The following is a 24,361-nucleotide window of genomic DNA, read 5'->3' as shown; positions in this document are numbered from 1 at the left end:
ACTGTAACAAAAGAGACTGCAGGCTCACAATCCAAGGAATTCAGCACGTGGAAAACAGAGATATAACAGACATTCTCTGAAAAAGATTTTGTTTTTCCAAGTAAAGTAAGTAGAAATGTTTATTTTTTTCTTGCTGTGAGTCCATTCAAAAGATGCAGCACCACACAAAAAATAAATTAATGGTAAAGTCAAAAAGGTTGCATCTTTTTAGTGGGATAAACAAAAGAACATTCAATGCATCATTCCATTAATTTAGATAACATCCATCTGTATGTTGCGGTTACATGTGAGAGAACGGTGCTTTATGGAGGGATCCATATGACCCCACAGGACACCTGTTTATTCCCAGCAGGGTCATACCTGGATTTTCTCCATCTGATGTTGACAAAAGTAGGTCTCACCTGGTCAACTAAAAGGAACAATTGTTGCTTACACTGCTACAAAAAGGCAAATTATGTGGTAGCAGGTCCCACATGAAAAGCAAGTAATTTTATATTTATTTTAAGATAAAAAATAAAGGTTTCAACAGATATTAAAGTTACATCTGCACCAAGCTACAGCACATAAGGAATAAAATCTAAAAAATGCAGAAACACAACACATGAGCTTCTTTTTAAAAGGAAAAGTTATTATAACACAAAGCAAAGTACCTTAGCTATATCCAGTGATAGGGATGACCATTCAGATTTAGATACGCATTTTGTATGGCACTAATATGTTTTTTTTCAAAACCGCCTCAACTTCTATATTTCAGTACAGTTAAGATGTGTTTTAAAGCTGTGTACAGAAGGTACACAGTGTGTACCTACTGTACCCTTAACTACTGTTGAAATGTGTATACTAAATTAGTGTCTAAGCAGAGCTATGTAGTGCTCAGTACGGTGCTGTCTAGTCTGAACATGTATGTTTTCATATTTGTTTAGTATAGTGCACCACATTACTGTTTTGTTGAATTAATAAAGCTCCTTTTATGCTCAGTTGAGTTCTCACATGTTAAGTACCATTTACACAACTGCAAACCAAATACAGGTTAAAAGCATCCTGCCATCTGCAAACTAACAGCTCCAGCATGCTTTTACTTCTTGCATTAAGGCACTGATGGGCATGCTAGAGGTGTCCCCACTTAAGGGGAGGCTGGTAGAGGCTAAAATAGCTACAAAAAACAATGCTGCTGATATTTACTGCCCTTATGGACTACGAACAAAAATAATTCAGTAGCCTGAAATCCATATTTATTTAAATAATCTATTTAATTTATTTAAAACATTTATATATCACACTATCACTTAACAGGTACCCTGGCACTGAAAGCTTGTATATAATCAAAGTGGACACTGTTGTTATGGGCGGGTAAAGACATTTCTAAAGTGTAGTTGCTCCATTGAAGACCTCAAAGCATCAGGAAACTTGTTCCAGAGCTGAACCGCTCTCGCTCTAACCATAAAGTCTCGATAGATTTTTCTTTTCTTACAGAATTTTGCAATGCAAGAGAGATTTGCCATTGCAAAATGGAGGAACCTTCCTGGGACATACCTTTTTAGTCTTTTTTTTGTAGGGTTAAGGGATGCTTTCCCCAGATTGTTTCAAAACTATGCACAGGTATTTGAAGGTTATTCTCTGCTTTATTGGAAGCCAGTGCAATTTTTTCATGGCACAGGAAGCAGATGATCTCCTTTACCAATTCAAAGACAGCTTTGCAGCTGAGGCCTGAAGTCACTGCAATCTCTTTAGTAGAAATTCTGGTACTCCGAGTAATAGTGGGCTACAGTAGTCGAGCTTGCTAAGAATCAAGCTTCTCACGATCAGAGTCTTAGCATGCTATGGCAACACTGGTAGAAGCTTCCTTAAACCTCGAAGAAGAGCAAAGCTAGTGGCTACCACTTTATGTACGTGGCTCTCTAAGGTTAGCTTGTTGTCAAAGGTAACTCCTATATTGCGTACTGTTTCTGATTGTTGTACTTCGGTTTCTTTGGTCGGTGGCCGGAAATTCGAGGGAAGTTTCAGGTGCTTTTTGTGGCTGGACATCATAGAAACTTGGTTTTATCCCGAATGAATTTTAGTGAGTTACAATCTAGCCAATTGTCTATATCAGTGGTTTCCAACCTTTTGACTTCCCTAGATCCCCACATTATCATTACTGGATCCCGGGGACCCCCACTGAATCATTATTGGAATCCGAGGACACCCCCACTGAGTCAGTACTGAAATCTGGGGACCTTATCTGTTAATCATATTTAATTTTCTAGGCAGGCGCAGACCCCCTGAGGAGGCTTCGCAGAGCCCAGCGGTCCCCGGACCACAGGTTGGAAACCACTGGTCTATATCATTTATGTAGCAATGAAAAGAGGCCAAAGCATCAGGTTTGTTACTTTTGATGGACAGGATCACTTGGGTATCATCAGTGTAGTTAAGCAGCCCAATGTTAACTAACTTGATGAGAGTTATCAAGGGCCTCATATAGATGCTAAAAAGGATTGGACTAAGTGCCGATCCCTGTAGAAATCCATGTTCAATGATTTTATAGTCAGAGCAGTAGGGAGGCATAGATACCGCTAGACAAATAAAAACTCATCCAGTTTAGTCTTGTCCTGCTGATCCCAATCCTGGCCAGTCTTGCCAGTAGAATCTCGTGGTTCACCATATTCAAAGCAGCTGATAGGTCAAGCAATATCAGCACTGCTGACTGGCCACTGTCAAACCTCATTTGGAGCTCATCCATGACTAGGAGCAGAGCACATTTTGTACCATGGCCTGGTCCGAACCAAAACTGCTCCTTCTCCAAGAGATTTTGTTTTTCCAGATGGTGGGAATGTTTTTTGCCCACAAAGTATTCCAAGATTTTTACCTGAAAAGGCAAACGTAATATAGGCCTATAGTTACTAAGGACCAGGGGGTCCGCTGAGGGTTTCTTCAGCAAGTGGTTCACTATGGCCTTTTTTCCAGACTCGGGAAACCATACCAACTTCCAGAGATTGATCACTAATTTTCAGTATTGCAAGAAATAATTCTTCTGCCATATCCACCCAGATTCTATGTGGTAACGGGTTTAGGGATGACACAGGTTTAGTAGACAGTGCTAGAGCTCCGAAACACTCATTAGTCAATGGTTCAAAATCTTCCAGCTTACTTATGTGGCCGGGATGAATAGCTGCGGGAACAGAGCTTGTTGTTATAGGGGTAGTCCCTATATCTTTGTGATTTGCTATCAAAAAAGTCTGCAAGATTGTCACATGGACCCTGAGAGAGTTCTACTACTTGCTTTGTAAACTCTGAGTTAGTCAGTTCATGCATAATCTCAAAGACCTTTTTAGCATTGTTAGGGGATTCAAGAATTACATTTGAATAACAATAGGCTTTTGTCTTACAGACTTCCTTCTTATAATCATTGAGGGCATTCTTAGACATTTTTCATCCTCCTCTGAGTAAGACTTACCCCACTGTCTTTCCAATTTCTTGCAGGCTTGCTTTGAAGTTTTTAGTGCAGTACTATACCACGGGGAGGAGTGTCTCTGCCGTATTAATTCTCTAAGGGCAGTGATAAGCCCCCCCTCTGCCCACATAATAAAATCTCCTAATATGAAAAATTGAAATGAGTTAAAGCTAGATTGGAAAATGTTTTAGTGGAGAATGACATGGCCCATCAGGAAATGGGACATGATAAGAAGCATTTGCATATATCTAACAGCTATCAGTTCACACTTGGTGCAATTTAAAATCCTCCATAGGGTGTACTACACAAGCATTCAGCTTTGGACATGTGGGTGAAATGTGCTTAGAAGGCTTTGGAGAAACTGGTATATATATATATATATATATATATATATATATATATATATATATATATATATATATATATATATATATTTACATATATATATATATATATATTTACATCTCATCATCGATGATTGACTGGATTTTTTTTGTTTCTGTTTGCATGATGGACCCTATCTTTAGAAGTATTTGAAAAGACTAAAACCCCTTTTATTTTGTGTGACAGAGAAATTGAGGGCACCCTGTTGGGTGGCTTTCACAGAGCACTGTCAGCACAGTGTTGGCTCTCTGGCTGAAAGTGAAGAACACAGCACATGGTTTGAAGGTGAGAGTATGTGCATCGGGTAGCATAGGAGGGTGGCAGGATACCAGGTATTTCTTTTTCTTTTCATTAATGTGAAGGAGGGGTTGTTCAGGTGGTGTGGTGGGTGGCAGGGCACCAGGGAGTTTTTTTAGAAGTATTTCTGAATATCATTTCCACAAATGTATCTGACAGAATTTTCTTGTCTTAAATCTAATTTGCAAAAATATTATTTCATTTGTTGTAGATTTTCTATCATTAACTCAAACGGGGTAATATTTTTGTGAACAATAATAAAGGCATGATCTTTCTGTCAGATGATACTTTGGTTCCAATATTATAATACCAATGGCTGGGGAAAGGAATATATCAAGAGGGTGTTTGGAATAAGTGGCAGAACACTAGTTAGAAATGTTACTGTTCACGTACCATGGGGTATGGTGGTGTGTTTGGTTCATTTATCACTTGTGTACCCTTGTGTACATGTAAGTAGTAGGTGTGGGTACAGGAGGTCGTTAATAACATACAATTGCATGCTTTTCACCCAGAGTTCTTAGTGACCCAATGGGCAATTCGAGTTTAGTTCTTGTTGCCAATTTGTTACTGCTCAGAACACCACAGTAACGCCACTGTTACGCACAGGTTCTCGCCTTCTATATGTTTAGGCAAAGGGGAGTGAATGCATAGACAAGCTCTCCAGTGCTCACCTCAGACCTGAATCTGGGCAAGATTTTGATAAGCTCCAGCGTAATGTAAACTATTTCTTTATAGACAACATATTTACCAAGGAGCTGACCTCTGAGCCGGGTGGCACACACAGTGCTTCTTCGTTGTACTCAGATATAAAGATAGGGTTGACAGGGTTCAAATAAAGAAAATATCAATCCTGGAATCTACAACCTTTTTGTGCAGCTAAGTGAAAGACCTTGTGGTCCAGTGGGCAAACCCTTAGTACCTAAGGCCTTATGGTACTGTTCTCCCTGAGACTTGGCACCAGAGGTTAAGGATGAAGGGATACATGGCCAATTTTCTCAAAAGCCACATAAAATTACCTTATGTGTAGTGAATCTGGATGTAGCTGCTCTACACAGTGGAAGGTTATCCTGAAAAGCTGCCATGAATCTAACCCTCCTGGAGCGAAATATTTCCTGGTTTAGAACATAAAATGAGTTAGACGAGCTAACCAAGGTAGGCAGATGACCAAAGGCTATAAGCTAAAATGGGGGATGAATCTCTTCAAAGGCAGCTTGTGATTGCTGCCTTCAAGGCAGGAATCAGAAGGGAATTTTTAAACAGAGCTGGAGCAGTGGCGTAAAAAAAGGTCCCTGCAGCCCCCACAGTGCGCTGGGGCTCCTGAGCTCCAGGGGGCCCCCTGAGCACAGCACCTGACCTGAGTGAGTCCAGAAAAAGCCCCATCTCCGTGTTCTTTGCAGTGGGCCCCCCTTCAGTTTCCTTATGCCACTGAGCTGGCAAAGCTTAGAATATGCTTTAGGGTCTGCCACAGACAGGAAGGGCCCATAAACTGTTATCCACGAGGGTACACAAGAAGACAAAGCTTTTCTTACGTTCTGTAGGCAGGAGAGGTGTAGTCTGAGGTCTGGCTTTAGCCAAGTCCTTTTTGATTTCCGTAGCATTATCTGTTTGATATATTTATATGGGCCTTCAGCCAGCCCTCTTCATCAATTGGTCTGTTACTGTGTCCTACACATTAGACCATATAGCATAGTGCAATGGGTCTGCAAACCACTGAGTAAGTTCACTTAAAGTGACAGCATTCGGCCCTTTCGCAAGGAGCATATCAAGGGATAAAGTAGTTCCGTTCAGTGGTAGGTACTGCTATGGCAACGTGTGCTTTTCGAGACCAAAATATATTTTTGCTTTTAGCCACTGTGTTTTTTTTTTTTTTTACAGATTGACAAGGGCCCAGAAGCTTCACCCATCAAAAATGTTTTGCAAACTTCCAGGCAAAATAAAACAACTATTTATAAATCCAAAGGGCTGGCAGCCCACACCTGACCTATTGGCTTTGCCAATGCTTGGTGTATACAGTGTGCAGAGAAGTTTAATTTTAGCTTGTTTGTTTTTAGCCGAGGGCCATTGTGCATTGTGTGATAACAACGAATATATTTAGTCCCCAGGGGCCCGACTGTGTGCTTGTGTATGAGGTTCCCATGATGCAGAAGCAAAAATAACAAAGAAAGCGCTGGAGCCCAGACTGAACCCGAATAAATACTGGTCCCTGCAGTATGTTATTTTGAGGCACCAGACCTGATAAAAAACCGCAGGGGAAGTGATACTGCAGTTTCTGAAAACATTTGCATTGTATGTGCTTACAAAGATTAACTTGCCTTTGTCGTAAAAACGTGGATGCCTGCTTCCGGGAGCATATCATGGTTTAACCAGAGCCAGAATTCTTATTTTAAATGAAATATAGTTAGATGCAATAAAACAGCATTGTTACAAACGTAGTATTGTCATCTTTAAATAATATCTGATTATTGGTAGAGCGTTTTATTTTGGCACACACCACCTCATCTTCATTTCACTGTAATCCACATTATCCCGACCTGCAACACCTCTATTTGTCCTGCAATGGAGTCAACAAGGAGCTCCATAAACTCACCTCATTACAAACAGAAGACCTTCCTGCTATTACAATGATAATTACGGGTTATTACAGCGCTCTTTGTTGTGCACTTCTGGTGTTTTTAAGCGCTGTAAATAACAGGTGTAACTAGTACCAAATTAAATTGCATTATATAAACTGACCTGAGAAGGATGTTAGCCTAGGTTGGATTCAAACTGGTGAGCCTATTCCAGTGGCAAGAGTGAATTTCATGGAGTCATCCTCCAAACTGACCAGGATTCCAGGACAGGACTATTGATTTGTCTCAATACTTTTTCGCATCATTCCATGGAATTCCATTACTGGGATGCAGACACAGCCCTACCAGTGCACCTCCAAGCAGAAATAACACAGACCCAAGAGGCTGTAATTCGCAGTGTTTGGATTCCACATTTTTCTATCTTGACCTGCCACAATGGGATTCACACAGCTTAGTCCATGCCCGTTAAGCATGACTTCCTGCTACTCCAGGCCTGGCACCCACATACATACTCCTCAAATGTCCAAGGAAGTTAAAAACCTTGGAATTACCATAGACTCCAAGTTAACGATGAATGCCCAAGTGGACAAATTAGCACAATCAAGCGTCATCACCTTGAAGACTCTGCAATGCATCTTTCCCCACCTCGGATTTCCACACAAGGTGCAGGCTACTGTCTCGCTTGTATTATCTAAACTGGATTATGCTCATAGGTCAATTCATAGCTCCTAGATAAGTTGTTATATTAGATACTTATGAGTCCCTGCTTTCTTTTTTATATCACAATAAGCAAATGTTATAACTGTTTAACAGCAAGCATTTCCCTATTCAAAAATTGAGAAAAGATAAATGAATGTTAGAAAAGTGCACTTATTAATTAACTTAAAATATTATAAATCTTGAACATCTGCGTTTATACAAAACTACTTTTCTTCTCATATTACTATACCCATTATTATATTCCTTGAACATATATTCCCTTACTATGTATTTACATATCTATTTATTTATTACTCCAGCCCTACTGCACTAGACAAAAATAAATAAAAATAAATAAAATTAAAAATATAAATAATTATATTAAATACGAAAAATAAATAAAATAAAAAATAAAAATAGATATATAAATAAAATAATAAATAAAAAAATATATATACATTTTACTCTCCCATAAGCTTTACTCTGTCTCCCCATCACCCTACCTCTGTCAATCTAGCCTCCATCCCCACTCTCACTCATCCCAAAACCATTCTACTACTTTCATCTCCAAAATAACCCTTCCTAAGCTCTTCCCTTCTCTACCACATCTAGCTCACCCCAAACCTCAGTTTACTACCATGATCTCCCAAACTATCCTACTAAATTCACCCTCATTTATCTCACCTTTGACTCATCCAAAACCCCTCCTGCTACTATGTTCTCCCTAACCCCTTTCCACAGACTCTTCCCTTCTCCATCTCTCCTTTACTCATCCCAAGCCTTGTCCTATTACTATAAACTCCCAATTAACACTTCTGGATTCATCCCTCCTATATCCCTCCATTACTCTAGTCAATCCAACTAACAAACTCACATATCCTCTGCTCATATTATTTCATAATAATGCTAATACTGTACTCATAGTTCCCTATACTAATCCACCACTAATTTCTCTTGGGTTCCGGAGTAGCGTGATACTCTCTGAATAGCGCTTTGACCCCTCATCAGGGGTAGTAAGCGCTATATAAATACAATTCCAATTACAATACACTTTCTAATGTAACTCCTGCAACAGGTGAAGCCCACCGTCCCACTCAGTTGCAGGTTTCCTGTGGCTTAATGCATACCGTCTCCTCTAAAGCACCTGAAATCCAGGATGCCCATGCCTTTTTTGACCCACCATCCCAGAGAGGGCTGTATGACCACGATCCCTCATTTCATCACAAAGGGCCATCATTTGCTCCTTGAAAAATCCTGGAAAGCTATGGTCCCATGAATGATGACAATGGATAGAAGAGGGAATTGTTGAGCGGGAGGTCAGATATGTAGTGCAGTAAGAATCATCATTTATATAATGATGAAACTCCTGCCTATAAATCTGCATTGCAAGAATGGTTTATCTACTGGAGTTTATGCTACTCAACCTTAACTTTACAAAACAGCATGCTGTGGTTAAAGACACATGGCCGTATCATGCCAAAAACATGTTACAGTTATCACTTCATATGTGTTATCCTCCCAAAACACCCAATTCAAATAATCTGCGGTGGTCTTTGTGCTCTATGTGTGGGGGTTGCGATCCTCAATTCATCCTACAGTTCCTCTTGGAATCAATATTTGTGGATTCCTGTCCATTATACACAGGTATGGGTCTAGTCTGGTCTGAAACACTGTGGAAAAACCCTACATACTTCCAAGACAAGTCAGTAGAAGCCACCTATCTAGGCTGATTCTGCTTGGAGTAGTAGGTCCCTTACCGTGGTAGAACTTGCACTTCCAGGTTCCACAAATGTGTCTCCTGACCAGCCTCTTGGGTCTGTGTTATTTTACCCTATCCTTAATTAGTGCATATATTATCCATTCTTGGACTGGTAATATGGTGGGAAGATAGTCACACATTCAAGTAGTCAGTGTCTCTGGCGTGTGTGAGTGTGGTATCGCCCTCCAGACACTCTGATGCTCTAACACTCATAAGTATCAACACAATGAGATTCTGCTCCCCAGAAAGACAAAGGCCTCTCAAGAGGGGAACTATGGGTCTGATGTAGAGTTTGACAGACAGGACACCCCTTTTCAAATGTGGTGGTTGTGTTGTCTGCAGTACTACAAGTGTACCATAGCTTATGGCACTTGCAATACAGCAGACGAGAAATCAGTTGTGTTTGTGATGGAGTGTTCCATCTGCCAAGCTGCAAATAACGCCCTACACAAGTTCAGTGAACATTTTCCTATATGCAGTACTCCAAGACCACTGACTCCTCCTCCCAGAGTAACACAAAAACATCACTTTTTCGGTTCAGCTACAGCCCTTTTCATTTCCCAATGTACTGCATGTCTGTTTAACACACCAAGTGGTGGAGTATGATTTTTTTGTGCAGTAAAAGGACGTAGAGTTGTGTTTTTATGGCTATTCGTGGTACGGTTTGTGGGATGGTACATAGTGGTTTTGTAATGTTTTACCTTGTGCTGTTGGATGGTGTGGAGGATTTATGTATCTTATAATGTGGTATTAAAGGGTGGCATGGTGGAGCGTAAGATTGGTCGGTGTGAAGAAACCTATTTACTTAATTTCAATAGGAACCTTTTTTCTGCTTGCAAAATACCAAAATCAGTGATGACCACATGCTCAGAGCTTCATAAATGTTTAAAAAAGAAATGAGATACATTGTTTGTGAGACAAATATTCAGTGTGAAGAGGTGCAGAAAGAATGACAAAAAAACGAAAAATAAAGGGAAGGAAAGAAGTAAAAAAGAAAAGAATAAAAGTTTTAAAGTGGAAAAGAGGGTTATATTTGGAGTGTAAGTTACAACGCGTGATTGATAAAAGCATGATGCGAGAGAAACAGAAAATGATCATAAAAAGTGAAAGACAGGAGAGCCAAATGCGAGAAAATATAAAACAAGAATGAAAGAAGCATAAAACACGAAAGAAAACGTAGAAGAAAAAATAGAAGACAACGTAGCAGATGGAGGAAAATGGAGAGTATGAAACAAAATAAAATATAAAAAGAATACATTGAGAACGGGAAAAGGAATGGAAGGAAAATCGGGGATAGAAAGAAGAACGAAGATCTGGATGGAACACAAGAGAAGGAGGCAAAGGTGAAATAACAGTGACAACACCAAAAAAAGTAAAAATATTGAAACAAAGGAAAGAGGGAATGACAAATTACCAGTTATAGCAGCAACTGAAGTTGCACAGAGACGCCGACAAAACGAACAGAAGTAAATCAATTAAACGAAAAAACAGTTATAAAGAAATAAAAGTGAATACAAATGACTACGCTCACCTCTTCTTTAGTAACAGAGCTTCTCCCATGGCTTGCTCTCTTATGAATGGCGCGAACCTAAGAAATCCATTCAGCCTAAATTACCATCTAACAATGAACTATAGGAAAACTCAATGAGTACGGTCTGTCTGCGCTCAGCGAGGAAGTGACGGAGGGAGTGGCAATGCAGCTTCCTCTTCTAGTCCTTACCAGAAATGCCCCTCTAAAAAACCGCTGTCAACGTCTCTGGCACACGTCAATAAAACATGGCTGACGCCCAGCAAGCGCACGGCACTTGCAATAAAGGCTCCACTCTTGTGGCTCTCTATTACGAAACTTGTCGCTTTTCTTTGTGTTGTGTGTTGAGTGTCACAGTAAGTAATAAATCCTGGTGTTTTTGCAGAGGTTGTGAACAATAATAGCGTATCCAATGAACTTGATTGTTGAAATTCTATCTAGGATGTAGAATGTAGGTAGTTAGGGTTTACGTTGCGCGCACCAAAACTAAAAATGCCTTTAGGCACTTCAATGAAAGGTTCTATTATTAATTGACCTAAAAAAGAGTAAAAGCTGAATGAGCTCTGTCAGGATTCAAGCCCATGGCATATGTGTAGCACAAAGCCTTCTTCCGCTGATTCATTTGTCACAGGAATAGCCAATAGGCTCTTTACAAGCAGAGTGGCTTCTAAGCGCTCCTTCAGTTTGATGTCATGAAAATGCACCATTCAAAGAGGGCTGCCAAGGTTCGCAAGCAGATAGGAGACATTCGACACTAGTCCGCTTCCAGTTTTTTTGCATTCATAGCTTCTTCTGTACTTTAAGGACAAGACCTTTATTGGGCAATCTTTTTACTTCATTTTCAAGTTCACTTGTGGACAATAATGCCTAGGATTCACTTTTTCACACTACATTGGAGTCTATTGTGGAGAAGTGTGGCACAATGGTTACAGTGGCAGACCCTGAAGCAGAGATCTGGCCCGGGTCCAGCGTTCAATTCCCGCCTCGGAGGGGCTTGGGCTCAATTCCCTTGGACCAGATAATTCTTGCCTCAGTGCCTAATCTAATTAATGGGTACCACGCTGTAACTCTAACTCTGGGCAATAGCTTGCTTAATCTCCACAACGGCCCTGACAGCCCTTGGATGCCTGGTTTCACCGCCTCACAGGGAAGAGCCAGGCGGGGTTCCACAGCAGTAAGCGTACAACACCTTGAGACCCTAACGGGTGAGTAGTGCGTTATACAAGTGTCAAGTTTATTGTTTTTGTGCATAAGACCGACCACCTCGCTTCAGGCTTGGTTGGTGTTCACCTGCATGACTTTTACTATCTAAAATGCTTCATCCATATCGTCGACCTAAACTAGGCTCCACTTGAAGCTCAGACTGATTACAGCCACTCTTGAAATCCATATATGACACCTTATAGAAGACCTCAGGGAGAGCCTTTACAGCAACCTTAAAACAGTGGCATTACTGACTGCCTAAGCTCAACACCACACACAAGGCAGATGTAGGGGGCGACATTCTAACTAGGAAATAAAACACTGAGGGCTTAGTACTAGGATGAGCCCAGCAGGAAAACCAAGCAGTCATTACATTTTCGTTCACACTACATATGACACCAACTTAATGCTAACGGCACAACGTATCTCATAAGCAGGAGTAGAAAGCATACCAATAAAGAGCGGGATAGCTTAAATAGAAGGGAATTAGTTCAGTACTTAAGGAAAAGAAGGACTACATGGACAAACAAGCATTGGCAAAGTCAATAGGTCTCGCCTATGCAAGAGCTATTGGCTTCTCCTATGTGTGTAAGCCATGTTGGACACCACCATGGCTGCTTTTCAGCATCGATAAGAGTTACTGGCATACAGCAAAGTGGTGTGAAGTGGAGTGGAGTGGCGTAGAGTGGAGCGGCATACTGTGGAAAAGAGTGGAGTCAAGTAGAGTGTTGTGAAGTGGCATAGACTGGAGAGAAGTGGAGGGTTGTGGAGTGGAGTGTTGTTGAACGTTGTACATTGGAGTGTCATAGAGTGGTGGAATGTTGTGGAGTGAAGTAGAGTGGTGTTGAATGTAGTAGAATGGTGTAGAGTGGAGTAGAGAGGAGTGGTGTAGAGTGGTGTACAGTGGCATAGAGTGAAGGGGCACAGAATAGAGGGTCGTAGAATGGAGGGGCACAGAGTGGAGTATAGTATCATAGAGTGAAACAAAATAGAGTGTCGAAGAGTGGAGTGGAGTAACGTGGCGTAGAGTGGAGTGGTGTAGAGTGGAGTAAAGTGGCATAGAAGGAATTGCATAGAGTGGCATAGAATGTGTACAGCAGAGTACCATAGAGTGGAGTAGAGTGGATGGGCATAGAGTGGAGGGGTGTAGAGAGAAGGTGTGTAGAGTGGAGTGGCATAAACTGAAGTAGAGTGTTATAGTGTGGAGTGGCATAGAGACGAGAAGAGTGTTGTAAAGTGGAGTGGAGTTTTGTGGAATGGAGTGAGTGTCAGAGAGTAGAATGTCATAGAGTAGTGTTGTGGAGTGGAGTGTCATAGAGTGGATGGATGTACATTGGAGGGCTGTCAAGTGGAGGACGTAGAGTGGAGGGTGGTAGAGTGTCATGTAGTGAAGTAGAGTGGAGTGGCAAAGAGTCGGGTAGACCAGTGAAGAGTGGAGTGGAGTGGAGTGGCATAGAGTGGAGTGTCCTGGAGTGTCGTAGAGTGGAGTGGCATAGCTTAGAGTGGTGTAAAGTGTTATAGATTGCAGTGCAGTGGAGTAGAGTACTGTAGAGTGGAATGGAGTGGTGTAGAGTGGAGTAGAGTGGAGTGTCCTGGAGTGTTGTAGAGTGGAGCGGCATAGCTTAGAGTGGTGTAAAGTGTTGTAGATTGCAGTGCAGTGGAGTAGAGTACTGCAGAGTGGAATGAAGTGGAGTGGCATAGAGAGGAGTGAAGTATCATAGAGTGGAGTGTTGTAGAGTGTCTTATAGTGCCATAGAGTGGAGGGGTGTAGTGAGAAGTGGCACTGAGGTAGAGTGGAGGGCATAGAGTGAAATTAAGTGTTGTAGAGTGGAGCGCCTTGGAGTGGTGTAGAGTGTCAGAGTGGAGTGGCATAGAAGGGAGTAGAGTGCTGTATGGTGAAGTATCATAAAGTGTCACAGAGTGGAGTGGAATGTTGTGGAGTGGACTATCATGAAGTGTTGTAGATTGGAATTGCGTGGAGTGGAGTGGGACAGAGTTGAGTAGGATAGAGTAGAATGTAATGGCATGTTGTAGAGTGGGGAGTTGTTGAGTGGAGTGTTGTAGAGTGAAGTGTTGTTGAGTACAGTAGGGTGGAGTGGAGTGGTGTAACACAGAGTGGAGTAAAGTGGAGTTGAATGGGGAAATGTGTTGTAGAGTGAGTAGAGTACAGTGGCATAGAGTGGGATAGAGTTGCATTGAGTGGAATAGAGTAGAGTACAATAGAGTGGTGAAGGGTGGAGTGGCATAGAGTGACGTGGACTGTTGTAGGGTGGTGTGGAGTGTTGAATACTAGAGTGGTGCAAAGTGGCATAGAGTGGCATAGAGTGGTGAAGAGCTGAGTGGTGTAGATTGGCATAGAGTGGCGTAAGTGGTGTGGAGTGTCGTACAGTGGAGGGTCATAGAGTGGTTGGGAGTAGACAGAGGTGCATAGAGTGGCAGGACACAGAATGGAGGAGCATAGAGTGGAGGGGCATTGAGTAGTGTGGTTTAAAGTGTCATAGAGTGGAGGGCTGTAGATTGTCATAAAGTGGAACAGAATCTTGTAGAGTGGAGTGTCAGAGAGGAGTGACAGACAATGGAAGGTTGGAGAGTGAAGGGTCATAGAGTGGAGTGGCGTAGAGTGTCATAGCGAGCATGGAGTGGCATAAAATTAAGTGTCAGAAAGTGGAGAGTTGTAGAGTGAAGGGGCATAGAATGGAGGGGCATAGTGTGAAGTAAAGTGTCATGGAGTAGAGCGGTGTAGAGTTTCATAAAGTGGAATATAGGGGGTTATTCCAACTTTGGAGGAAGTGGTAATCCGTCCCAAAAGTGACGGTAAAGTGACGGATATACCACCAGCCGTATTACGAGTCAATTATATCCTATGGAACTCGTAATACGGCTGGTGGTAAATCCGTCACATTTGGGACGGATTACCACCTCCTCCAAAGTTGGAATAACCCCCATAGTCTTGTAGAGTGGAGTGTCATAGAGAGGAGGGTCATAGATTGGAGGTTTGGAGAGTGGAGAGGCATAGAGTGGAGGGGCGTAGAGTGTCATAGAGAGCATGGTGGCAAAAAATGGAGTGTCAGAGAGTGGAGGGTCACAGAGTGGGGGGCATAGAGTGGAGTAAAGTGTTGTAGGGTGGAGTGGCATAGTGTAGAGTGGAGAAAAGTGTTGTAGAGTGGAATAGAGTGGAGCTGAGTGGAGTGGAGTAAAGTAGCATAGAGTGAAATTATGTAGAGTGCCATAGAGTGTTGTGGAGTGGGGTAGAGTGGAGTAGAGTCATAGATTGGTGTAGAGTGGCCTATAGTTAAGTGGTGTACAGTGCCATAGAGCGGATTCGAGTAGGGTGGCACAGAGTAGAGTAGAGTGTTGTAGAGTGGAGTGGAGTAGGGTGCCATAGAGTGGTGTGACATAGAGCGGAGGGGCACTGAGTGAAGCTTCATAGAGTAGCATAGTGGACAGTGCAGTAAAGTAAAGTAGAGTTGCTTTAAAAGGAGAAAATTGTTCTAAAGTGTCAGAGGAGTGGAGTGGAGCGCAGTAGAGTTGAGTGACATAGAGTGTTGCAGAAAGGAGTGTCATCGAGTGGAGTGGCATAGCGTGTTGTAGAGTGGAGAGTTGTAGAATAGGGTGGATGGGTGTAGAGTCGAGTGGCGGAGAGGAGTGGAGTGGCCTAGAGTGAAGTGGCCTACAGCGTTGTGGAGTGGAGCAGCATAGAGTGTTGTAGAATAGAGTGCCATAGAGTGGAGTAGAGTGTTTTCGAGTGGAGTGGTGTAGAGTGGAGTAGAGTATCATAGTGTTTGAGTATGGTAGTGTGTCATAGAGTGGAGTGGCATAGAGTGGAGTGCTATAGCGTGGAGGACTAGAGAGTGGTATAGAGTGGAGGGGAGTAGAATGGAGGGACGTAGAGTGGCGGGGCAGTGTAGTAGAGTGGTGTAGAGTGCAGTCCAACTAGAATAGAGTGGCACAGAGGGGATTAGAGTAGAGTGGCATAGGTGAAGTAGGATGGCACAGAGTGGAGTGGTGCAGAGTGGAGGGGCATAGAGTGGCCTTGTGTAAGGCTTTGTGGAAGAAACATGGCATCTTGTACTGCACTCTACTGACTGCAGTGTGCAACCATCGCAACAATAACAAATGACTGATGCGATTGATTTATTTTCCTGCCATTTACACACTTGGCCTCCATGAGAAAAGCTTCGCTCAGTGGCGCAATATAAACTTTTGCAGCTTATTAAGGGGTGTATTACCATGTTCAGGATGAGCGCTTGCACAATGTCCTTGAGATCTTACTCGGGTGTCAATTGTCTGATTACCAACAGCAGCAGCAACTGGAAACGTGCTGTTCTAGTCATGCCATCCATTTCGCATTGTATATTTAGTTACTGATCCAGCATGAAGCTTATCAGTTGAGTGTTGTCAATAATAGCCAGAACAAATGACAATGCTACAGAAGTCGATCCTTTAATACACAGACATGCTGGCCTTCCTAGTTGAGGTAAGAAGGTTTGTCACCCATTCCTAAATCGTCGCCAGTGTTTGAGAGTGAGATGTAAAGTATCACTGGGAGAAGAGTTCTTGAAATACGGCCGTGCATTATTGGTGTATTGATGGTAGAGAATCCCTGATTTCCTAAGGATGGCTTCAGGTTGCTGCATGTATAGATTTAAAAAGATAGGATTCATGATGGAACCTTGTGGAACGCCTTGCCAAGGTTCGACAAGGAATTGCCGATTTTAACTGACTGAGACAGATTAGACAGGAAGTGAACCTTTTAACCAATTAAAGAATACACAGATTGTCTGATTTTTAATGATGTCTATCAACAAGTATAGAAGAACAGGTAGGCATGAGTCTCCTGCATCAAGGATGCAAACTGTGTCGTCACTGACCTGCAGCAGTGCGGTTTTGGTGCTATATCTTTGTCTAAACCCCAGGTGAAAATTATTTAAGAGTTTATTTAATAGAAATATGCTGACACAGTTGCGCAGAAACAGGGTTCCACAACATTCACTAGAGAAGGCAGATCTGAAACTGGGCACACTTGTTGAAGAAATCCAGCATCAGCTAAAGATTTCTTACGGAGGGGGACACTTTGCCAATTTTAAAACAGTGTGGAAATGAGGGTACTCAGGAGACAGAGCACATAAACAGAGACAAACAACAGAGCGAACCTTCAACTGAATCACTGGAAAAAATGGTTTCAGGAAGAGACAGCCACATTAAGGCCCATTTTACGAGTCTGGTGGTCCTGGGACCGCCAGACTCACGGTGGCTGCCGGATCATCCCCAAAGCAGCGGTCCGGCCTCCATATTATGACCATGGCAGAGCCTCCATGGTCTGACTGCCAGCACCGCCAGGTTGCCACCGGTCGACAGCCTGGCAGTGCCACCGGTCTTAATCCGACATGGCAGCGATGTTAGCAGTGATGCAATCAGCATTGCCCTGAGGATTACAAGTCCCCTCTCCGCCTACTTCTGCATGGTGGTTCCACTGTCATGGAAAGGCTGGTGGAGACGGGGTGCCGGTAGCCCCATAGGGGCCCCTGCACTGCCCATGAAGTGCAGTGCCCCCATGGACTGCCAGTCGCGCTTTTCACTGCCTGATTTACAGGCAGTGAAAAGAGCGACGGGTGTCGCACCAGACACACCACACCATTGCTGCTGGCTCGATTACAAGCCAGCCTCTATGTTGTGGCCTGTTTCCCGCTGGGCCAACAGGCGGAAATGCTGTTTTCGCCAGCAAGCCCAGCGGGAAACTTGTAATAGGGCCAGTGGGCAGAAAACCGGAGTGGTGGTTTTCTGGCCCAAAGAGTTTGGCAGGCGGCCTCTGTCATCTGCCAAAATCATAATGAGGGCCCTAAATCTCAAAGAAGGAATCCCTGTAGACTGTAGAACACATCAGTAGACTCCAAACTCCAAAGTGTACTTAGCGGCGGATCCACTGTATTGAAATTGTGTAAAAGAGGACTTATTTTGCGAGGAAAGAGTCTATTTCAATGCATGGGTATAATTCCTTCTGCTCGGGTATTATGAATAAATATGGTTAGTACATATATTTATATAGACGGACCCTTTGAGGCATTAGTGTGAACATGTTTCTTTTTAATCTCAGGCCCAGGTGCAACAAAATATTTTGGGATTTTATTCAAGGCCCCTGATACTGTGTATTACTAGATTCAGTGGATGCTTGTGAGAATGGTGCCTGACCCTGAACATGTGACCTTTGGTAGCTTAAAAAGAAGCTCCAATTCCACCTCTCAAATGGCGGCCAGGCTTTTCAAGGTTAAGGAACGGTCCAGCCGTGCCTGCTAACTCAGAAGGAGTTTTTACATTGTGTGGTTAATTTAGTAAACACTCAGCCTCTGTTTTAGTTGAAATGTCAAAATATTGTTTATTGAGGAACCAACTGATGACAAAACTGTGCGATCTGACTTAAGTCCCTCCCTGTTAGACCACTTAGAATAATTATTGTCACTTCCTCTTTCTAACGCTTTGTGCTGGTGAGTTCACCTCTTGTAGTTTGCTGTGTTAGTATCTGTCACACCAGAAAATATTTGCATGCAATGACATTACTGCTATGTGGGTAGAAAGTAGACCTCATACTCCAGTGCCACTCAAAGTTGATGAGTCACTTGCTTCAAGTTTAAAGGCCATGTTTTTCTAACAATGTGGGCGTTCAAAGGCTAAATACCACAAGATTAGAAAGAACAAACCTGCATCCATGTGTTCCAGCTAAACAGTTCTTTAGTTTATTTACTATGCACATTTTTCAAGGTTCATCTGATTATAGTACACATGAACTCCCACAGGCAGACCTTTCCTACACATTTTTTTTCACTAAGACTGCTCGGAAGTATGTCCTATTGAAATACGCTTCCTTTTCCCAACACCAAGTTATTAATCCAGTTGAAGAATCCAGTTGACTGCTGGTCATGGTCTCTACCAGTTTTGCAATTTTACTTCTGCAGACCACCAATGTTTAAAAACGCATGAGACACAACCAGAGGTTCATATTGGGATGTAGTGGGTGGCGAGGATTTAACTTAATTCCTAAAGGCTTTATGTTCAGTTCAGAGAACGTTAACCTAATCCTTTCTTCCACCAGCAGCCCATGAAATGTTTTCAACAATTTCTTTACATTGTCATGGCTTTAGCACATTCTAGCATAGTAATTTCACATTCATTGTCTTTTACAAGTTGTATTTTGGGAAGTTTAGTATATACCACATTCCAATTCTTAAATTGTGTCTTTAGCAAAGATCCTGTTAGCTCCACACAATGAGTAAAGTTAAGAGGAGGGTCTTTCAGGGTAGGGATTGTTGCAAATTGTCACCCTTAACACTGTTGTCAGTGCTTGAAATGGAAAAAAAGAAGTGCAGGCACTCTGTACCATATACCTGCCTGTTTCTGAGAAGTGCTGGTACTCTCCAATTAAAATTATTATGTTTTTCTTGAGAAGAGCAGGTACTCTCCCTCTCCAGATAAAAAAGTGCTGGTACTCAGTACCGGACAGTACCAGCCCATTTAAAGCACTGACTGTTGCTGATTTGTATTAAAAAACATACGTTGATCTTGACAGAAGCCTCAGGTTTCTGCCTTTGAGGTTGCTCGTGATGGGTTTACAGATTCGGAGGGTGGGTTTGGAGTTTTATCCCCTATACCCACTGAGTTCAAGGAATCATATTGGGTTTTGGCACATGCTGGGTATCTATCAAAAACAACAAATTCCCTGTCTACCAAAATGCCCAATTTAGATGCTGGAGAAGTGCCAAGTTAGATTTGTGTCAGGAGAGTTTCAGCTGGTTCCACCAGCAGAAACTTTGACTGATGGGTCATCTGCCAAACAGCTGTCAGTCACCGCATGCCAGAATGTCTGTGCTATTTAGCATAGTCGTTGACACACATTTTGTCAGAGAAAGTCAGACAGGAATCAAAAGAAGTGGCCCCCAGATGCCGGGAGAAAGCTCCCAGAATATTAAAGCCATTGATTTCTTGTTTTCCAGTAAAAAAAAAAAAAAAAACTCTCTCTTTAAAATTTTTGTGTTTTGACAAAAACAAAACATTTTTCAGAGCATACACATTAAACATGGTGCCCACTAAGTGAAACTACAAGTGGAGATAGGGCAATGGCGTCTCCGCTGAAGGCATAGTTATTCCTGCTGGGGATTTATCTTTAAATGTGGTGGGTGGACCGAGGGCAGGGCAGCAATGGCTGTGGCCGTAGACTCTGCTCACCTGGTGTGCCGGTGGGCAGCCCACCATAATCTAGATGCGTACTGCCCAGATTGTGGTGACAGCTGGTCTTGCCGCTTGGATTTTTCCTGAACTTCCCTTGATGCTTGCACTGTGATTTTTCTCTTTGCTGCCACGATTTTTGGGCATGCTGGAGTCGGAATCTCTTCCTGTCCTTTTTTTACTTGCATGGCATTATAAATACATGAGCAGTCAACTCCATTACTCATGATTCTGTGTACCCCCATGATCAGTGCTTTAAATAGAAAAATAGAAGTGCATGTTCTCACTCCTTAGAGTACCTGTTTGCTCTAGTGAAGTTCCGGTACTCTCCCATTAACTGTAATGGAGCAGTGCTGAGAAGTGCAAGTACTACCCCTTTCAAATTAAAGAAGTGCAAGTACTCAGTACCGTACAGTACCTGCCCATTTAAAGCACTGCCCATGATGCAAATGTGAATTCTTTACTGTCTTTGTGTCCCCAATCGACCTAACTTGTGTTTTAGTTCTTAGTGTGTGGGAATCAGGATTAGCTTCGTTCTGTATTTGTGACCCACATAATCCACTCTTTCCACTTTATACAATGGGCCAGATTCATGAACGTAACTTACCTGTAGTAAAGTTACGAGTGTTCCCTGCTAAGAGTGGAGTCTCTGCACTGCATTTTCTCTGCAGTGCCCGGCACGGAGATTCTGCCCGGAGTGTGGCGACTTCCCACTCATAACTTTACTACACGTAAGTTACCTTCATGAATAGGGCTCTTATTGTGTGGGGGTCTACTTTTTGCAACAACAACAAAAAAAATATTGCCCTAAAGATGGTCTTAGGTACACCTGACAATGCAAGACTGTAACGTCAATATATTTTCTGCATCGTACTGATAAACTTTGAGTGCCATTCAAGGATGCACAGACATTTGGACATTTTTTCTCAAGAGCACGCTCTCATGTGCATACATTTCACATATGTACAAGTGCTTCCATGATTATGTATATGTGTGTCTATGTATATATATATATATATATATATATATATATATATATATATATATTCATGTGGACTGTTAATGATCGCCTCTTCTTCTTCTTGTTTTTAGTACTGAAACAATGATAAATCTAATAAATGATTTTCAAGTTTCTTAATAAGAAATGGTGAATGCTGCATTGCACATTTGATTAATTTCGATGAGGGTAGTACTATAGGAATTTGTCAAGAAAAGTTATTTGTAATAGGATGCATAGCTGCTCATCATTTGGTCCAGTCAGTGACTAAGAGAATTATGCTTTATTTATGATATCCTTTGGAGTATTTTTGTATGTTGCTATAATACTGTGTGTGAGTCCCTCGGTTCTGCTCCTTCGAAAGTAAATACTGGTGTCCCCAGAATAAATAGGTGTTCAAGGAATTAGCTGCTTTGTTCCGTCCTTCCTGTATTTTATCCAATGTAGTGTGCATTCGTTATCCCTGCTATGCATTTGAAGGTGTACCCCGTGTTTTTATTAGAGCTGCGGGCCAGTACTTTAAATGGAAAAATAGAAGTGCAGGTACTCTGTAATAGAGTACCTGCTTGTTTCTCAGAAGTGCCGGTACTCTCCAATTAAAAGTATTACATTTTTCTTGAGATAAGCCGGTACTCTCCCTCTCAAAATAAAAAAGTGCCGGTACTCAGTACCGGAGAGTACCGGCCCATTTAAAGCACTGGCTAAAGGGACATGAAAAGGCTGAAAATTTAAAGCAGGTGAAAGAAAATGTTGAAAAATAGAAAAAAAAGTTTATTTTTTATGGAAGTAGCAGCCTCCAAGATAGGGAGTTGCTCATGCAAACTAATTTAACACCTCCGATATCTTGTTAGGTTTGGTTTCCTGAGAGTAAAATTCCTTAGACGTGCGCTAATACATTTTTTCACAGTGTAAAGGAACTATAGACATTATGAAGTACTGATTCTAAAATGACCACTTTTGTGTCCAGCTAGAGACCTTCATGTGTGGTCTAAATATGAATAAAGTTGGAAACACACATGAAAAAAGACGATATGAAGACACATTTCCTAATAGTTAAAACCCACGAGTTGCTTCTCTGCGCACCCGTAGTCCATGGAGAGCGACTCCCACCCCGCTGGGTAAGCAGGAGTGGGGCCCCGAGAGCATTGGTGGGGCGCAGCAGCTTCACATCTCCCTAAGGCAGCGAGTGGTCTTTCAGTCTTAATACAGCAGGTGCAGTGGCGCCGGGCTCTAGCGTGTGAGGAGTTCACTCTGGCCTATTTCCCTTGCTTGCACCAGGAGCCCATGGCGCCCCTGCATGCTGTAGCCCTGTTGCACAAGCCTGAGGGGTCCTCCCATCTTCTGGGAATACTCAACTCTAAATCGAAAGGGACTCTTGACAAATAAAATTACCTTGCACTGTTTTGATCGTGACTTATTTTCGCTCTCCTCTCATTGCCTCTTTTTGCAGAGGAGGTCTGGTTCCAGCAGAAACGTCTTGCGGGAGACAGGTTTGGGTCGAAAACGTTTTGAGGGACATTTTCTAAGCACACGGTCTCCTTGGCGGCGCCTCAGGGGAAATTTGTGGGTTCAATTTTCATTTGACCTACCACAAAGTGCATTTTGTATAGTTCACACATAGTTTTCTGTAATTATCCGAATGTTGTGCAAAACGTTCAGGGTGAAAAAAATATGCGTTTTTACAGACAACTTATTTTTGGTCCAACGTAGAAACAGCTATAAGTGTGTTTCCAGTCTCATACTTTACAAGACGTTCATTAAAAAAATACAGCTATTTGCACATACATGGAGGGGCTGTGGCCAGCCCTCTACGCCCATGGTCTGCTCAAGTGTCATTTATAGTTTAATTCTGCTCAGGACAGCGTAGAACATGCCTCAGTCAGTCAGCCCACTTCATCCACTGGCTGGCTCGTGCTGCAAGAGAGGGCATTTTGTTTCATACACACGCACAGCCAACTTAAAAGGATAGCACCGTGTGCTGTGTTGCTTGGTCATTCCTTTATTTTTAAGATTTTTTTTATGTTTGCCAGTATTTTTGCATATTGCATATGATGTGAATAAAAAATACTATGAGCTTGACAAGTCCAGACCTACTGTCTTTGAAAAATTTCCACTGCAACAATAAACGTTACATTTGGCAGTGTGACATTTATGTCCTATAACCTTAATCACACAACCCATCCAACGTGTTTTGCGGCTTCAATGACAGCTATTTCTTCAGGGTCAGATTAGGTTATGTAGTAGAGTGTCCTGTGATTAATGAAAGCCACTCCCAAATAACATAAAATAACCAAGTCACCTTCTCTTGATTTTTTTATGTATGTATTTTTCTCCAGAAAAATGGCTCCTACTTCAAGTGAAAAATTAATCATAGGCTACTTCATTCCAATGTGATTAATTTACTCCCCGTTCACCTCCACATGGGTGTGTTTTCCCAAACAGCTTTACAAACACCAGTGGCAGTCAGTCAATTTATGAAGGAGGGGGACGGGTAGGACACACAGGCACACTCAACCTCATTCATTCACACACGCGCACACACACATCCATTCACAATACTCATTATCAACTACGCAAACATGTACACAAGCGCCAAACATTAATTTAAATAAACACACAGACACACAGACTACTGACCCCAAACTACTCTGTGATGAGGTGTCACTGACTGACATCTGGCCCTGGATACTTCAGGGCTTAAAACTGAAGCGCCCAGGTCTGAAGCAATGCCCAGGTCTGAAGCAATCGGTGACATTCCCCTCTGCCTTGAGGCATCCTGGCTAAGCTGAAGAGGTCACACCCACAGGGCTGTGACTTCATCAGCCCAGCAAAGTTCAGCTCATGTAGCCTGGAGCCTGCACAAATGCTGCCTGACCTGAATATAAAGAGTGTCTATCAGACTGACCTTTGCTCAGCCTGACAGACACTCTTCTTAAGGGGCAATAGGTGGGGGAACGTGGCCCCTCAGCCCCAAAGGACTAGCTAGGGCTGACAAACACTCTTTGTTTTTATCAGGTTTCCATCATTCTCACGGATTGCCCTCGCGTTTGTACATCATACACTTTCCCGACATAAGCCTTGATTCTAGCCGTGAAGAAGGAAGGGGCTGAAATTGAAGCCGCAAAACAGGTGTTTATGGCAATAAATGAAGACTATGTATGATATACATGTCAAACTGTCATATGTTTCTTTACATGACTCTCCACACAAATGTAACATTTATGGTTACAGTTGAAAAGGATATTTGAAAATTAAGGCTGTTTATAAGGGGAACAAT

The 24,361-nt window shown here is 42.3% G+C and overlaps 1 protein-coding gene across 2 annotated transcripts in view; it reads right to left on the bottom strand.

The window, feature by feature from the left end:
* Positions 1-24,361, bottom strand: part of TOR4A (torsin family 4 member A) — a 148,132-nt gene that overhangs the window by 74,648 nt on the left and 49,123 nt on the right. The window contains exon 1 of one of the 2 annotated variants that reach the window (XM_069241346.1): positions 10,671-10,763. The exons of the other annotated variant lie outside the window; for it this stretch is intronic. The gene's annotated coding sequence lies outside the window, so the exon portion shown is untranslated. Of the gene's footprint in view, positions 1-10,670; positions 10,764-24,361 lie in introns of those variants that run through there. 2 annotated transcript variants of the gene reach the window in all.

Source organism: Pleurodeles waltl, chromosome 6 (assembly GCF_031143425.1).
Source record: "Pleurodeles waltl isolate 20211129_DDA chromosome 6, aPleWal1.hap1.20221129, whole genome shotgun sequence".
Lineage (NCBI taxonomy): Eukaryota > Metazoa > Chordata > Amphibia > Caudata > Salamandridae > Pleurodeles > Pleurodeles waltl.
The sequence above is the reverse complement of the archived record's forward strand: the minus strand, read 5'-3'. Positions and strand labels throughout refer to the sequence as shown.